Source organism: Pongo pygmaeus, chromosome 16 (genome assembly GCF_028885625.2).
Source record: "Pongo pygmaeus isolate AG05252 chromosome 16, NHGRI_mPonPyg2-v2.0_pri, whole genome shotgun sequence".
Taxonomy (NCBI): domain Eukaryota; kingdom Metazoa; phylum Chordata; class Mammalia; order Primates; family Hominidae; genus Pongo; species Pongo pygmaeus.
Window position 1 is genome coordinate 81,768,785 of NC_072389.2, and position 17,623 is coordinate 81,786,407.

General features: G+C 44.9%; 1 protein-coding gene across 3 annotated transcripts in view; it reads left to right on the forward strand.

Moving 5' to 3' along the window:
- The first annotated feature begins 797 nt into the window (after positions 1-797).
- Positions 798-17,623, forward strand: part of TMEM266 (transmembrane protein 266) — a 144,938-nt gene continuing 128,112 nt past the window's right edge. Inside the window, exon 1 of one of the 3 annotated variants that reach the window (XM_054450081.2) lies at positions 798-869. The gene's annotated coding sequence lies outside the window, so the exon portion shown is untranslated. Of the gene's footprint in view, positions 870-9,065; positions 9,581-17,623 lie in introns of those variants that run through there. The other 2 variants (XM_054450085.2, XM_054450086.2) reach the window with 2 other exon arrangements.

Genomic DNA, 17,623 nt, shown 5'->3' on the forward strand with positions numbered 1-17,623 from the left:
AAGCCTTTTTAAGAGTCAGATAACGAAAAACGGAAAAAGAGGAGAAACACGGTCCTACAAGGGTCCTGAGCTGAGGCCATCAAATGAATGTACTGACAGGTATTTTTCTCCCAGGCAGCCAACTGAGAATCAAGGGACTCTGACTGCGCTATGACTCCGGCCACACAGAAAGAGGCGTTTTCCCCTCGGTGGCCTCCAAGCGCAGGGGGCACTGCGTGCCGTCCGCTCCCTCACCGGGCGCCCCGCGCAGATGAAACGGAGCAACTGGGAAAGAGCTCTGGAAACCGCAAAGCGCTGCGCCAAAGCGACGGGAGGTTCCCATTCTCAGCTGTACGAAATCCCGCGGGGGTCCTCCGCTTCCCCGAGCGACGCCCTCCGCCTGCGCACTTGTTGCTTCTGCGGCCCGCCCGCCTCCCCGTCAGACCCACCCTTCGCGGCCCCTCGCCTCTCCACACGCTCGCACTCAGGCCCCGACCCTGCCCCGCGACCCCCTCACCCACGCCACGAAGCCCGCTCTGCGTGGCAGCCCCGGAGACGGCCGAGCCCCCGCCTCCGCCCCCTGCCCAGCTCGGGCCGACAGCCCCTGCCACCCGATGCCGCGGTTTCCTAGACAGCCGCGCCGCCGTTCCGCAGCCTCGGGGGCGCGCGCGCGCGCGGCCGGCGGGAGGCGAGAGCGCAGGCGCGGGCCCGGCCAAGCCGCCGGCGCGAGGCCGCGCGCGCGCGCCCCCGAGCGCGGTGGGCGGAGGGGCGGAGGGAGCGGCGGGGCCGCGAGGCCGCGAGGGGGCGGGGGGCGGAGAGGGGAGCCCCGGGAGCGCGAGCCGCGGCCGGCGCCGCTGCAGAGCCGAGCGAATCCCGAGCCCGGGCAGCAGGTATGTGTCCTCGCAGCCGGCCGCGGCCGGAGCTTCCCCTGCCTCACTGCCCGAGTCCTGTGGTCGGGGCGGGGGGTAGGGGGGACCGGTCAAGGTTTGCAGGATGCGTGCTCGGAAGGGCTGGGATCTTGTCGCTGACCTTCATCCCCCTGGCCGGGGGAGCCGGGCGAGGGTGCGTGGGGCAGCCCAGGGCTTCAGCTCCAGTCTGGGGACCTGCTTCTTGTCACATGCTTCTTATTTATTTTTGCAAACTGCCCTGGTTCGGGTCCAGCTGCAGATGCCTTACCTCCCATTCTTTGCCTCCGTGTGCCATCTTGCATTTATTAATAAAACATGCAAGCTGGAGGGGGGGTTGCTGCTGGGGGGAATCCCATTGCAGTATGGCAAGCGGGCGCCTATTTTCGGTTTTCAGACGTGGTATAGAGGTGGAAATCCCACACCCTGAGGATTTGTGGCTTGGTTGGTCGTGACCACTTCCTAGTGGGCTTCCCCCGTTTGTCGGGAGGTGCCCTAGCGGCAGAATGGGCTGTCTGGAAGGGATGGTGGGTTTTCACCGTCAGGCCAGAATCCCCTTCAGGGGACAGGTGCAAGCTAGGGCAGGCAGTTCCCTGCTTGCTAACTTGCCAGGGAGGCTTAAACCTAGAAAATTGTCTCCATTGATGGCCGAGAAAAGGCCTTCAACAGAATCTCTGGGACTTGCATACTCAAACTCATTACGGTTTTGCATCTGAACATGACTAAAGCTAGCCACCTGTTGGAAGTCAGACCCCATGAACCCCCCCCATAATCTAGCTCACCCATCCCTGTTTCGCAGTCACCAATACTGAGCTAGCAATAGGCCCATATGGATTCCCTCTATCCCCTTTAATGCTGCTTGGCTTTTCTTTTAAAATAAGACCTACCTATGATTTGATGCCCTATATGTTAGAGGTTGAAATTACGTGATTTGTTTATATTCCATACACCTATCACATCATATCCTAAAGACTGAATTTCTCTTCGGTGCATGTGTTTATTTCCCTGGCTTTTCACCTTGCTTTGAACAACAGTGGGAAAATGGGATGTATATAACTGCTTACCTCCTCCCCCAAATACCTCCACCCTAAAATATTGTGATGAAAAGAATAGTTAAGAGCTAGAAGCAAAAAAAGGAAAATGGTTATCACAAGATGTTGGGATATGATAGCTGAACCATAATTGCTTCTAAAATATGATCAGAGTGTCACATCTAATCATGAGAAGGACATGTTTCTTAAATGTTCGTATGTACCAGGTACTGAGCTAAAACTATTTGTGTATGATCTCATTTAGTCCTCACAACAAACCTCTTATGTCCATGTTGAAGATGAACAAGCTAGGACTTAGAAAGGTTAACTGACTTGCTCAAGGTCACACAGTCAGGGACAGGGTAAGGATGCAAACTCAAGCGCATGGGGATACTGGAGGTGGGGAGCCCTGAGGGGGCTTTTCCTCCAGGTGCAGCTGCTCCATGTACCTTTTCATTAAAATCAAGCTTATGCATGCGCACGTTGACTTGGGTCTGATTTTCCATTTCATAGATTCTGCACCAACTTTGTGGCTTTCCAGTAAGAAAAGCAGTTGTTTCAGAATGGGTCAGTATGGAATTTTTTGAGTTGGTACTAAACCTATAAAAAGTGGGGTCCAAGATGTGCTTCCATTTAATTCTCCCACACAAGGAGTTGAGTTTAAAAAGTTGTTTCCCTCCAGATTTAAACCCATAAAACGTATATGCATCAAGTAGAATGAATCACTCCCATTTTCTATTATTGCATCCTACCCTACATTCCTTGCTGCCCTGCACACTATCTTCTGGTCTCACTGCCAGTCATCAGAGCAACATTGTCTATCACACTTGCCTGTGAGTGCCTTAATGGGAGGAAGGAATCCATCCATACCAGCCGTGGCTAGTAATCCAGTCTCTCTCTGATTGTAGCAATTATGCATTCAAAGTTCTTGGAATCTGTGCATTCAGCTATGGATGTGTATTTAATCATTTTTTAAAATGTGTTATTATAATGCAGGTATTGGATTTTGTTAAACATTCCTAGCAGTTCTCATGGACTTAGAAATTGCTGTAGTTGCATCAGTGAAAATTCACCCAGCGGGGCTAATAGCTTTTCTACTCAGGTCGCATAGTTGAGATAGTGGTGAGAAAGGTATAGGTGAATAGAAGGAATTATTTGGAAAGTATATCCCATGCAAATAACAGCTTTTAATTATAAATTGATGAATAATATTAAGTAGGAAATATAAGACTATCTCCTTTAATTTTATAAGCTCTGTTTTTGCCTTGGTCAATGTGATTGGTTTTAGAGCAACATGATGTTACCTTTTTCATTACACTGTGTTCTAGCGGTTTGTTCATAGTATTCTTGCCTCGTGGAAAACACTCAGTTTAGGAGGAGCACATTCCCTGGTGTTTACAGAAATGCTGAGACAGGATCTTTCTGTCTTGGGGATTTCCAGTCTATGATCAGATAAACTCAAGATGAGTCCTGATGTTACTGGGCAAGAAGCAGAAAATGAGAGGTTACTTGATTTCTGGAGAGGAAATGAGTTTTCCTATGGGGAGCATCACTATCTTCTTCAGTTGGGAATCTCATGATTGAAGAGTTTGAGAAACTGACTAGTCTGCTGTCTTCCATTCAAGCAGGATTTCATTTAATGCAGAGCCGAGAAGGCTTTATCGTGCAAAGGCCAATTCAGGAAATATAAAAATGTTTCTGGACTACTTTTTTTTTCTCTTGAAACATATATTTAAACTGGGAAAGTCATATGGGAAACTATTAATGCTTAAGCATTATTTGTTTTTATTCCCTTCACGAGAGTTTTTGGGAGAGTGGGGGGAAAGTTTTCCAAGCTATGAAACTCACATGTCTTGTGGTGACTGATTATAATGAATATTTTAGTACATTGTTGAATAAGACACTAAAACTGAGATATTTGTTTTTTCTTCATCGACCTTGTAAGCTATTTCATTGTGAAATGTGTTTTTTCTTAAAAGTATTTCTTAATTTAGTATTCTTTAAAATGAGATTTTTATTCAGTTGTCAACAATCTTGAATCACAAAAGTTCACAGATTACTTTGAAATACTTGATTTTCATCAGTCTCTCTTTCTTACTATGGCTGTCGTGTGCTGTGTCCTGTGATAGGAAGTTTCACATCTCACATTGCAGTGACCACCCTTTGTGGTCAACTGTTTATAGATAAGAAGTGGGGGAGCCCAAGCTCTATGACCTAAGGGGCAGAGCCGAGATTTGAGCCCAAGTCAGCGTAGCTCAAACTCTGGGCTCATTGCCTTTTGCACTCTGACTGCAAGATGAAGCACTCTCTGCCCCATAGTTCTCTGGCCTCCCATCCTATTCTGCTCCATCCACACTGGCCTCCTTGCTGTACCCCCTGCCCCAGGCCCTTAGCACTAATGGTTCTCTCCCCTGGAATACTCTTCCCACAGATATCTTCATGGTCCCTCGCCTCATTTCAGCTTTGCTCATAGTCCAACCACTCCTTTAAAACTATCCCCACTCCCACAGCATCCTATTCCTCCTCCCTGTCTTGCTTTTATTCATAGCACCTCCTAGCATACTATATTAATTAGTTGTTAAGTGTATTGCCCATCTCCCCCATGGAATGAATGCTCCAAAGGGCAGGTGTTCTCTCTATTTTGTTCACTCCCCCAACTCTGGTACTGTGAAAAAAGAATCAACAAATCACTATGGCATCCTTGAATCTTTCCAGCTTCCCACACTTTTTGTTTTTGTTAGTCCTTACTGTTCTCTGTAGTAAGCAATGAAACCTCTAAAATGCAAAAGCTTTATGTGTTCTTTGGAGGAACAGCAAGAAAGTGGAGAAGAATTGGGAAAGATCTGGCTTACTCTTGAGCCGGTGTTGGGGAGAGAGGAACCTGTAAAGATGGGGAAAAAGTCACCTGAGGGTTGGGATGTGTGACGAGGCAGCAAATGGTACATGGGGAGATGGCCTGGGATGGAGAAGAGATCTGTGTGGGTTCCCTTGTAATGGGGATGCATAATGTTTTTGAAGAACTTCCAAAAGAGACTGGATTCCTTCAGCCAACCATCAATTGTCCCAGTGGCCTGAGTCACTAGAAAGGAAAAGGAACCTACGGTCATTCCTACCGGCTTTTTACACAGACAGGTAAATCCTGCACTGCCTGCATTATTAGCCTGTTGCATTTTTTAAACATTAAATACCTGTTGGTGTCATCCCTGTTTGAGCCAGGGTCTGAGAGTTCATTGCCAAAGCACTTACCCCATGTGTCTGAGAAGCATCACAGCCTGAGATCTCTTTGGTGTAAGCAGTCCCAGGAAGGACTCTACATATATCTTTCATTCATCTATTGTTTGCAGTAGTTCTTGGGCCGCAGCAAAATCATAGGCACTTTGGGGACTGATTCATCTGTAGAACACTTTAGAATGGACTACACTGGGATGCTAAAGGGAGTTCATGGTTATGGAAAGAAGCCTGGGAGAAACTGCTCCTCAGCCACAAAGGCCTCCTCTCCTCCTCCGGGATGGCTTTAATTGCTGCCCTAGGCAGTCTGAATTACCCGCCAGGAGAGGATTTCCCCTTCAAATAACACAGCCTCCCTAAAACTGCTTTTGATTTGTAATAGAAACTACTTAGTAGCTAGGACAGAGGCTGATAACTCCTATTCCCAGAACTCATTAAAACGAGGAATTTTAATAAGTATTTTTGCCCTTTGCAGCTCAGGTTTTTGGAAGTCCAGGCAGCTGTTCTCTAGATTTCACTGTCAAGCCGTAACGCATGCAATACTTCAGCTTTTTTCCCTTGGCTCAAAACAGGTCTGAAGCAAGTTATTTTATCTACGATTCCCTCACACTATCCCACCCTGGTTATACAATTGCCATTTTCTCCAGCCAATACAATGCATAAGGCCAATTAACCTTCTGTCCATGACAGTTTCCTTTGAAATAGTCAAATCTTTGTACTTTACCTGAATTTGATGCAGGGCTTTTAAAAAACAATTTCTATGACACTTGCTAATTCTCCTTTAACCATGACTCCTAAAATTTGTTAGCTTTGCCCATCAAAACAAAAGAACAAGGTGAAATATATTGCAATTCCTCAATAAAGAAAAGGTTCCATTGTTTTGGGACATAGTCTCAAAAGAAAAGCTTGGAAATTTCTCTCCCATCTCTCCCTGTCTTTTAACTGTCAGTTTCTATGCAAGGCTCTATCTGCTATCACTCCCCTTCTTGATACCCTGCAAGGAGCTCCTGCCCCCACCCCTCTACTGAAACAGAACTCTTAAAGGTCACCGGTGATTGCCTAATATAAATCCAATGGCTGTTTCTCAGATTTCATTCATGATAGCTCAGCAACATCTGACCCCATTGACTTCCTCTACTCTTTGAAATGCTGTCTGTCGGCAGCTCCTTCCTAGCAGTGTCCGTGTCTATCTGGTCTCTCCTCTGCTGTCATCCTTCCTGTTCTATCAAGAGGCAGTCTGAAGTGGTTAAGAGTGTGGGCTCTGCCTATGATGTGAATCCTGGCTCTAGCACTTGCTAGGGTGGCTTTGAGTAAGTGATTTAACCCTTGTACCTCAGTGTCCTCATCAGTAAAATGGGGAGAAGAGTAGCTACGGCAGAGGATTAAATAGTATGCTTAGTAAAGGGTAAGCACCCAACAAATGCTATTTTTTTTAATCATATAACTTCCTGTGTACATGCCTGTAACTTCAGAATAAAACCCTAATGCCTCCCTCTGGCCATCAGGACCTCTAAGATCCGGCTCTCATTTAGTTTGCTTATATCTCAGACCCTCCCCAGTGTGCGTCCACTTCTGAGGCTTTGTCCCTTGCACTCCCCACTCAACCACCCTCACCTCTTCCTTTTCTGCCCGTCCTTCCCTGGCCAGAGGAGGGAAGAATGCCGAGGGCTGCCCCTGCCCAGGAGCCACCAAGCACAGCCTGCTTTGTAACAGAAGACAGCCTCCCTTGGGCATGGAGCCTATCTCAGACAGAGTATGAATTACTTAAGGGCACCAGCTGTGATTTATACTTTTAAAAAATATCTTCCTCAGCATTTAGCACTATAACTTTACACATAGTGGGAATTTAACTCATATCTTTTAACTGCCAAAACATTATAGTTTTACTTGGCCCTTCCAAAATCCTTTTTCCTCCTAAATTGAAACCTCTATTGATCAGTCCTGGAGCTCATGTAAGCTTGATATAGGATAATTAAGTCAACACCACAGGGAGAGTTACCCATGTCAGAACCTTTTTGGAACAAGGAGGGGTATATAGAAATAATTAAAATAATGGGAGCACAGGGAATAATTTAATGCTTTTAAAAAGTAGCTTGAAATCCTACCAACCTATAAAGCTATTAGAATTTTTAAGAAGTGTTTAGAAGTTTTTTCTATATGCTCTACTCTCAGAATAAAATGAGCTGTAAAGCTGTGAGTATCAAATCTATCAACCCTTCAGACCTTGCTATAGGCCTGCTCTGGAGCCACTGTGTTCTAGTCCTGCTTGCTTTCTCCTTCCTGCCCTGGTGAAGAGGACATTGAAATTGGATGAAAATCAAAGGAAGGGCTGCCTACTTAAAAAAAAAAAAAATTAACCCCTTTATTGGCGTTATGAGTTGGCCTGGCAAAGACAGCCTAAGTTTTCATCGGCATCTGCTGTGTGTGTCCCTGGGGTCATGAAGAGTGCCAGAGCTGTGCTGCCAGTATAACAGCTTCCCACCCCACAACCCTGGAAGCCACAAAGGACCATATGCTTTGCATCTTGAGATTCTGTAGCAGAGTTTCTCAACAACACTGTTGACACATGGGGCCAGGTAATTCTTTGTTGTAGGGGCTGTCCTGTGCATTGTAGGATATTTAGCAGCATCCCTGACCCTTACCCACTAGATGCCACCAGTACTACCACGATTAACCCCCATCCTCAGTGGTGACAATCAAAAATGTCTCCATAAATTGCCAAATGTCCCCTAGGGTGTAAAGTCACCCCCATTTGAGAACCATTCTCCATAGGATCAATACAGAAAACTCAGCATCTTTCTAGTTTGAAGAATACAGAACTTAGATAGTTTGGGTCAAATGAAGATGAAGATTGGGTTATAATATACATGAAAGGTAAATTTGGGTTTGAAATTACACAGACAAGGAAAATTTAGAGTCTATAAGCAGTTGTAGATTATGTCATAAATAAGGAGATGTAAACAAATTACAGAAATGCAGACCATCTTATTGCTCCTAAAGGCCTCAGGTCTAGATGCAACAGCACATTCTGGGACTGTTAAAATCATCCTTGGGGCTGGGTGTGGTGGTTCACGCCTATAATCTCAGCACTTCAGGAGGCCAAGGAGAGCGGATCACCTGAGGTCAGGAGTTTGAGACCAGCCTGGCCAACATGGAGAAACCCCGTCTCTACTAAAAATACAAAAAATTAACTGAGTGTGGTGGCACATGCCTGTACTCGGGAGGCTGAGGCAGGAGAATCACTTGAACCCTGGAGGCGGAGGTTGCAATGAGCCGAGATTGCGCCATTGCACTCTAGCCTGGGTGACAGAGCAAGGCTCCATCTCAAAAAAAAAAAAAAAAAAAAAAGAAAAGAAAAAAATCATTCTTGGTTTTTTTGGCATTGTATTTAAGAGCTTAAAGTATGCAATAACACATCCTGTGACTGTTAAAATAATCCTTGGGGTATTTTTTTGTGGGGGGCATTGTAATTTAAGTGCTCAAAGTAATTGTCGGCCTTTGACAATAAGTATATCAAACCAAAAATAAGTAATATTTCTGGAGAAATCTGAAATATTTGATTATGACTGGAGGGAATTATGTTTGACCTGCAAAGGGCCAGCTCTCCCCACCAGAGCCTGCTTCTGACCATAAAGCCACTCTAAGACAGCACTTGCAGGTGCTGCATAAAGTAGGACTGACAAGGTACTTTGTGCTTTGGTGAAAGGCCACAATTGCTCAGTAATCTTCATGGCTCTTAGAAAATTTAGCTGGAGACTTGTGATTTAAAACCCACCTCCAATTGACAGTCATCATTATTTTCTTTCTAAATGCAGTAGCAGAAATTGCATGCCATACCCAAAGGCTAAAAGTGACAGTTAAAATACATGCTTTCTGAAAAACTTTAAGGCCCCAACTTTGGGAGAGACCTGATTTGGCCAGAGATTACCTTTGGCTTGTCAATTGCCCTAGGGATGGGAAAGTGTTTACACAGATGATCTCCAAAATGTTCCCTACAAATAGTCTAGAAATAAGCCTTGTGCAGTTTCTCAAAATCAGGCAAGGTAGAATCACTAATTCCATAGACAACTGTATCTTCAGTGTTCCAGGCTTGTGCTAACAGGTGGAAGGAACTCCAAAGATCATATCCAGTACTGTGGACTGAGTTGTAGCCCCTCCAAAAAAATATATATATATGTTGAAGCCCTAACCCCCAATGTGACTTATCAGGAGATAGGGGCTTTAGGAGATAATAAAGGATAAATGATGTCATAAGGGTCGGTCCCTAATCTGATAGTACTGTACCCTTATAAAAAGAGGAAGAAAGATACTATCTCTCTCTCCTGCTTCCATGTGAGGACACAGTGAGAAGGTGGCTGTCTGCAAGCCAGGAAGAGAGCCCTTACCAGAACTTGACCATGCTGGCATCCTGATCCAGGACTTCCAGCCTCCAGAACTGTAAGAAAATAACTTTCTATTGTTTAAGCCACCCAATCTATGATATTCTGTTATGGCAGCCTGCACTAACTAATACATCCAGCATCCTTGTTGTACAGATGAAGAAACTGGATCCAGACAGGTAGACTTGCAAGAGGTCAAGCTACTAATGAGTGGCAGGGCTGGAACATAGTGCCTGTGCTTCATGACTCCTAGCCCAGTGTACATTCTCCTTCCCACACTTTCTCCCATCATATGGTCATCTTATTTATCATCTCTAGAACCTACAGCACATCACTTCTGTGAGCATCAGGGTCCTTATGCTTGCCCTGTTTATCTCAGGATTGTTGCAAGGATCAGTGACATGGTAGAAAAAAGATAGTTTAAGTTTCCAAACTACAAAATATTTTACAAACATGTCATACTGAACTCAGATTCGGCCTAGTTAGCAGGAATCTATCTGCCTCTGGAAATTGTAAGTCTAGTCAAGTAGGTAGCTCTGTGAGGTCACACTAGGCTAGGTCGACTCATGGGTGGGTTGGCTGTTGGCTTTAGGGAATAGATCAAAGGACAGAAAAGGCAGGAGGAGATAGGTCCTGGTTTGGTGATGAACCACCTCAAGTGAGATGATTGCTCTTCTCTTTGGTTGAGTTGTAAAAGCTGAGGTTGATATGAGTTTGCATAGTAAGAGGAAGGTTCCTCTTAAAGAGGATAGACTATCAGAGCTGGAGGAGACCTTAAGAGCTCAAGGTACCAGCCAGGGTCTCTGGTGTTAAGCAACAGAAACATACCCTGGTGGGCCGGGTGTGGTGGCTCACACCTGTAATCCCAGCATTTTGGGAGGCCAAGACAGGTGGATCATCTGAGGTCAGGAGTTCAAGATCAGCCTGGTCAACATGGTGAAACCCCATCTCTACTAAATACAAAAAATTAGCGGGGCATGGTGGTGCATGCCTGTAGTCACAGCTACTCGGGAGGCTGAGGCAGGAGAATTGCTTGAACCTGAGAGGTGGACTTTGCAGTGAGCCAAGATCATGCCACTGCACTCCAGCCTGGGCAACCGAGTGAGGCTCTGTCTCAGAAAAGAAAAAAAAAAAAAAGAAACCTACCCTGAGGAACTTCAGCAGTAATGACAATTTATAAACTATAAGATATTGTACAACTGTAAATACCATTCTCAGCTCAACTTTTATTGAATTTATTGAATATTATATAACCTTTATTGCATTTATTGAATATTGAATTTATTGAATATTGTGCAACCTTTATTGCATTTATTGAATATTTATTGAATTTATTGAATATTGTGCAACCTTTATTGCATTTATTGAATATTCCTAATATTGAAGTAGATCAGGAAGGAATGTGTTTATCTGGGAGTAAGAAAATCTGAAAAACAGTGACTTAAATAGGTGGATATCTTATTTTCCTCGTGTAATAAGTCTAGAGGCAGAAATCCAGGGCTTGTCCGGCTGCTCAGGGCTGTCATCAGAGGCTGAGGTTCTATTTAGCATTCTGTTCATGGTCATGGATGGCTGCTTCACCTCCAGGCATTTCATCTGTGTTCCAGTTAGGAAGAAGGAGGAAGGATGAAGATGAGGCATGAAAGCCTTTTTCCTTCCAGGTTTTGCCTTCATATTGGAGAAGGGACTTATTTATTTATTTTATTCATCAGAACTGTATCACATGACTACTTCTGAATGCTAAGGAGTCTGGAAATTCAACTGTTTTGCTTTCTGGCCTCTAGAATAGAGGGAGACAAGGAAGAAAGGAATTGAAATGGGGGCTGTGAGCCAAGCATGTTTATGACAGAAGAACATGGGCACTTCTGCAGAGTCATAAGGTCTTAGAGAGCCAGCTCAGAAAATAACGGTGGCTAGGTACAGCTCAAGTACTCTAGTACTACTACTCTAGTACTCTGGGCTACCCACTCCCAGTCAACACTGCCAATACCTCTGGAGCTTATTCCACCACAGCTAGGCTTTTCCATTCTTATTAAGGATTCAAAGTTCTTGGCTGAGCCCAGGTCACATTTCCATGCTATAACTACATGGCAAGGGTAGGGAGAAAGACAATATGTCCCCTCCCTCTTGGGCTTCCATAATGGGGAAGAGGGGACCTTGCCAGCCACCTATCTTGATATTCCTCCAAATACAGAGGGTCCTCCAATGCTAGGCCACCAAAAATGACAAATACTTACCCTCCCACTATTTTACAGATGTGGAACCTGAGGCCCAGAAAGAGGAAAGTGCTCAGTCAGTGCCACATAGTCAGTGAAGGACAGACTCAGGAGTTTGTCTTATCCTGACACACCCAGTCTGGTTGGTCCCGGGGAAGAAGCAACTTTCAGAGTCTTTTCCTTAGGCTCCTTGACGTTCCATATGATAAAGGGGGTTGTCTTGGGAGGTAGCCCCTCCTTTTTGCAGAAGTTCCTGGGTAGATTCCTTGCTACCCCAGGAACTTCCAGCAGCTGCTTCCTCTTTGTGTAGTGCCAAGGCTTTACAAAATTAAGAAGTACCTCCTCCCTGCAGACAACATTCAGGATTCCTGTCATGGGATGTCGAATGGGATATTTTGTGAAGATGCTAGGTGGTAAGTATTCCCACCTTCTGCAGAGGAACAGCTAGGCACAACCCTACAAGATCTACAGAAAGACTGGTGAACTGCTCTGGCCACCATTACCCACCTACAGCCTGTGTGAAGGAAAGATGAGGCATTCAAGGAGAGTTGAGTCACTGGGCAATGTGAGGGAAAGTATGATCATTTGTCCCTACTTCTCCCAGTGTGGGTGGGAGAGGGCTGTTTCTTCCCAGCCAAGAGTGAGGGCTCCAAGAGCACCTCTCCATTTGGTGCCCCTAACTCAGACCCTATGGAGATTCTCATAAGGCCTCTTGAGAAACCATAGCTGCATCCCATGGAACATTCAGCATTTGGACACTTGCAACCCAGAGAATGCTGTCAGCCAAGGGAAAGCTGCAACCAAGTGTGAAGACTTTTGCCCCTTTACTCTACAATTTGGTCTCCACCACCCCCACCCCAGACCCATCACTGACCCTGAAAAGCAAGAAGCAGTGGGGGACAGGGAGGAGGAGAGAAAGAGCAGGCTTCCCCCGCTTCCCTGCTGCAAGACCTCGAGCTGTGCTCAGTCTTAGCCAGGGCAGGGGGAGGAGCTTTGAACTGGGTGTCAAGTTAAAGATTTGATTTAGACCAGATTTGGCTTTTTTTTTTTTAAACACCTGAAAATTAACCTTAATTGAGGTTCTTGAAATTGTGAGTAACCAGAAAGCTGTGAAGTCTGTCAAAGTTATCATCAAGGGGCAGGGAAGAGAGAGCCAGCAGGGCCAGTTTGAAGACAAAGGTTGGAGAGAAATAAACGTATTTCCAGTTGTAACCATGTTCAGATGATTATTAGTTACTCTCCTTTTCCAAAGATGACATTCCAAGTTTTGAAAAGAAGCACTGGACCAGCCAGGCGCAGGGGCTTATGCCTGTAATCCCCGCACTTTGGAAGGCCGAGGCGGGCGGATTACCTGAGATCAGGAGTTCGAGACCAGCCTGACCAACATGGAGAAACCCCATCTTTACTAAAAATACAAAATTAGCTGGGCGTGGTGGTGCATGCCTGTAATCCCAGCTACTCGGGAGGCTGAGGCAGGAGAATCGCGTGAACCTGGGAGGTGGAGGTTGCGGTGAGCCGAGATTGCGCTATCGCACTCCAGCCTGGGCAACAAGAGCAAAAAACTCTGTCAAAAAAAAAAAAAAAAAAAAAAGCAGCAGCACTGGACTAAGGCCTCAGGACTTCCTGAGTCTAGTCCCAGCTTTTTCACAAACTAGGAGTGAGCCTCTGGACAAGTCACTTCACTTTTCTGGGTCCTGGCATCCTCTCCTGTCCAATGATGGGATTGGGCTCTGTGGTTTAGGTATCCCAGAATAATTTCTCTACTTTTTTTTTCTTTCTTTTTTTTTGAGACGGAGTCTTGCTCTGTCACCAGGCTGGAGTGCAGTGGCATGATCTCGGCTTACTGCAAGCTCCGCCTCCTGGGTTCAAGGTATTCTCCTGCCTCAGCCTCCTGGGTAGCTGGGGTTACAGGTGCATACCACCACGCCCGGCTAATTTTTATATTTTTAATAGAGACAGGGTTTCACCATGTTGGCCAGGCTGGTCTCAAACTTCTGACCTTGTGATCCACCTGCCTTAGCCTCCCAAAGTGCTGGGATTACAGGCATGAGCCACTGCATCCAACCTTCTTTTTTTTTTTTTGAGATGGAGTTTTGCTCTTGTTGCCCAGTCTGGAGTGCAATGGTACGATCTTGGCTCACTGCAATCTCTGCCTCCTGGGTTCAAGTGATTCTCCTGCCTCAGCCTCCCAAGTAGCTGGGATTACAGGCATGTGTCACCACACCCAGCTAATTTTGTATTTTTAGTAGATATGGGGTTTCACCATGTTGTTCAGGCTGGTCTCAAACTCTTGACCTCAGGTGATCCACCTGCCTCAGCCTCCCAAAGTGCTGGGATTACAGGCGTGGGCCACCTTGCCCGGCCTTCTTTTTTTTTTTTTTTTTTGAGACTGAGTCTCGCTCCATCACCCAGGCTGGAGTGCAGTGGTACGATCTCAGCTCACTGCAACCTCTGCCTCCCAGGTCCAAGTGATTCTTCTGCCTCAGCCTCCTGAGTAGCTGGGATTACAGGTACCCACCACCATGCCTGGCTAATTTTTGTATTTTTAGTAGAGACGGGGTTTCATCATGTTGGCCAGGCTGGTCTCGAACTCCTGGCCTCAAGTGATCCACCCACCTTGGCCTCCCAAACTGCTAGGATTACAGGCATGAGCCACCACGCCGGGCCAAATTTTTCTACTTCTGTACACAGTGCAGTTCCTTAAAACAGCAGGACAAAATAATGAACACAGTGAGTTGGCTTTACAAATTGTACTTCGGTTATATTTGTTGGAAAAGTCAAGCATAGATGAATGGCATTTGGCAGAAGAAAACCTTAGTATATCTGAAACCCTTAATTATACACTGTAGGCAGCTTTGTAGCTTGGTCTGTGTCAAAAGACACCACACTATCAAATGACACATTGTAGAAATATTCAGAATTTTGCAAGAGCTTATTCATGTGTGGCATGATTGGCCTGTGTCAGACAGTTAACATCCGCATTTCCACCTGAGTCTGCATTTGAAAACCTGAACTCTCCTGGCCTCTTGTCCAGTTCTTGTGGAGATGAGGCCATTGAAATTGACCACACTCAATGGGATGTTTGAGGACTGTAGTTTGTGACACGTTTTATTTTCAGATTTTGTTTGTAGTCGAATACTATTGCCACACTGGGTATAAGTTTTATACATGGCTTTTCATGTGTTTTTATTGTACAAGGAATACATAAAAGTCACACATAAATTACATAATTCACATAATGCATAAATTAAAAATGCCTTTTTGCATGAAGGAAAAAACTCATCTATAATCCTGCTACCCATAGATAATTATTATTCACCTTTTGCGCCTATCCTTTCATACTAGTTATTCATATGCACGTATCTGTATATGAATGATTTTTTATTTTTGATTTTTAATTGTAAAATGCACATAACATGCAATTTACAGTTTTAACCATGTTTAAATGTTTGGTTCGGGGTGTTAAGTACATGGATGTTGTGCAGTCGTCACCACCATCCACGTCTGGAATTCTTTTCGCCTTGCAAAGTCAAAATTGTACCCATTAAACACAAAAACTCTACTCCTTTACATCTTTGCCCTACCCCCACTTTATGATATTGACATCTCAAATTAATGCTTATATAATATTTTATTTTATAATATGTTTTAATGTATTATATGTCCTCTTTGCTGAGGACAGCAAAGAGGACTGTGGAATGAGAATGTCGAGATTAAGGGGATGGAAATCAACTGGAAAGGGAGAATTTAGGGCCTTGTAGACCATGGTGAGGATTTGAATTTCATAAAATTTACTGGGACACCTTGGAGTATTGACAGCAGAGGAGTGGCATGACTGAGATGGTTTGAGAAGAGTCACTTGGCTGTGTTGTGGAGGTAAACCACATGGGGCGAGGAGGAGACAGAAAGGCACTTAGAGGGCTGTTTCAGTAACCCAGGTAAGAGATGGGGTAGCTTGAACCAGGTTGCTGTCAGTGTGGGGCATGGGGTTGGATTCTGGATATATTTTGAAAGTGGAGCTGGTAGGATTTGCTGATGGATTGGTTGTGGGGTGGGAGAGAAAGAAAGAAGTCAAGATTAACTTCAAGGTTTTTGGCCTGAACAATTGGAGGGATAAAATTGCCATTTATTCCAGTGGAGATGGAGGAGGAGCGATTTTAAGTAGGGGGAAATAAAGAGTTCTGTTTCAATCATGTTACATTTTACAATCTGTGAGACATCTAATTGAAGATGTCAAATAGACAGTTGGATATGCAAGTCTGAAGTTCAGGGGAGAAGATGGGGCTGGAGACAGAAATTTTAGAGCCAGGGTATGTGGATGACATTTTGAGCCATGACATTGAATGAGCTCACCTAGGCCCTGGGAGAGAAGGTAGATGGAGAAGAGAAAGGGGCTGAGTAATGAGCCCTGGGGCATAGCAACAGTTAGAGGTCAAGAGGAGGAGGAAAACCCAGAGGAGGAAATTGAGAAGGAACATTCAATGAAGGGAGAGGAAAACCAGATGGTGTGGTCTCCTGAAAGCTAGGCAAAATAGTGTTTCAAGGAGCTGTAAGTGATCGGTTGTGTCTAATGCACCTAAGAGGTTGTTTTACTTGCCGAAATGAAGGTCATGGCTTATGTTTGAGATGAAGCTTCAGACACCAGGGTCTGTGTCAACTTAATGATATGACATGTTGGGGACTCCTCAATCAGGCAATTCTCCCTCATTTTGTTGCTTCATTAATCCAGCAGACATTTATCAGACACTTTCTACATGCTTCACACTTCTAGGCACAGAGAGTAACCAAAATGAATCACACCATAGCCCTTGCCTTTAAAATAGGTTAGGAGTCCGAGACTTAGTTATATAGGAGTGTCAGATCTGAATCTCTCATCTATCACGTACATTTTTAAATTGGGGCTGTATTTTAGCTACACAAATTATTCACCAAATTCTGGAGGAGAATGAAGAGAAGGCAGCTTTTTTTTTTTTTGAGACACGGCCTTTCTCTGTGTCCCGGGCTGGAGTGCAGTGGCACAATCATGGCTCACTGCTGCAGCCTCCATCTTCCAGGACCAAGCAATCCTCCCTCAGCCTCCCAAGTAGCTGGGACCACAGGTACATACCACCATGCCTGGCTAATTTTTTAATTTTTCTGTAGAAACAGGGTTTCACTTTGTTGCCCAGGCTGGTCTCAAACTCCTCGACTCAAGTGATCCTCCTGTCTAGGGCCCCCAAAGTGTTGGGATTACAGGCATGAGCCACTGTGCCTGGCCAAGAAGGCAGCTCTTCAAGCCTTCTAACAGTCCATCCTGAAGATCTGTGCCTTATTTCTTGATAGCAAGTCACCTCTCCTGTTTCTTGATTATCTTTCTAGTTACCAGTTACATAAGAAAACTTTCTCTTCTAGCTGAATGTTAAATATCTCATCTTCCAGGAGACAGGCATCTAACTTTCTAAATAAATTAACCCGATATAAATACACTCCTTCTCTTGGACCCTCAAGCAATGGGTGCCTCTTTCCTGCCTGAGAATAAACAATAGTATTGTTTTGATGTGGGCTCTGGCCTATGCTTAAATATTCACATGGTACCTTTACATTCATAAACCAACAATTTAACAAAATTCCAACAATATGCTATATTACATACATTGAGTCTTATTTGAGAAAGAAAATCCCACTCAGGAAGAGTTTACCAATTCCTAGGCAGAAATGATACTCACAGGCAGAGCACGAAGACCTCATAGTTAGGCAAGATCATGAGCAGGCATGGAGGGTAAGGAACTGTCATGAATGGTTCCTAGGAAGGTCGGGCATTAGGTGGGCCTCAAAAGGTAGAAAGGATTTGAGCAGGTAAGGCAAAAGATAATTATGCAAGAGTATTTGATGGCATATTTAAAGAT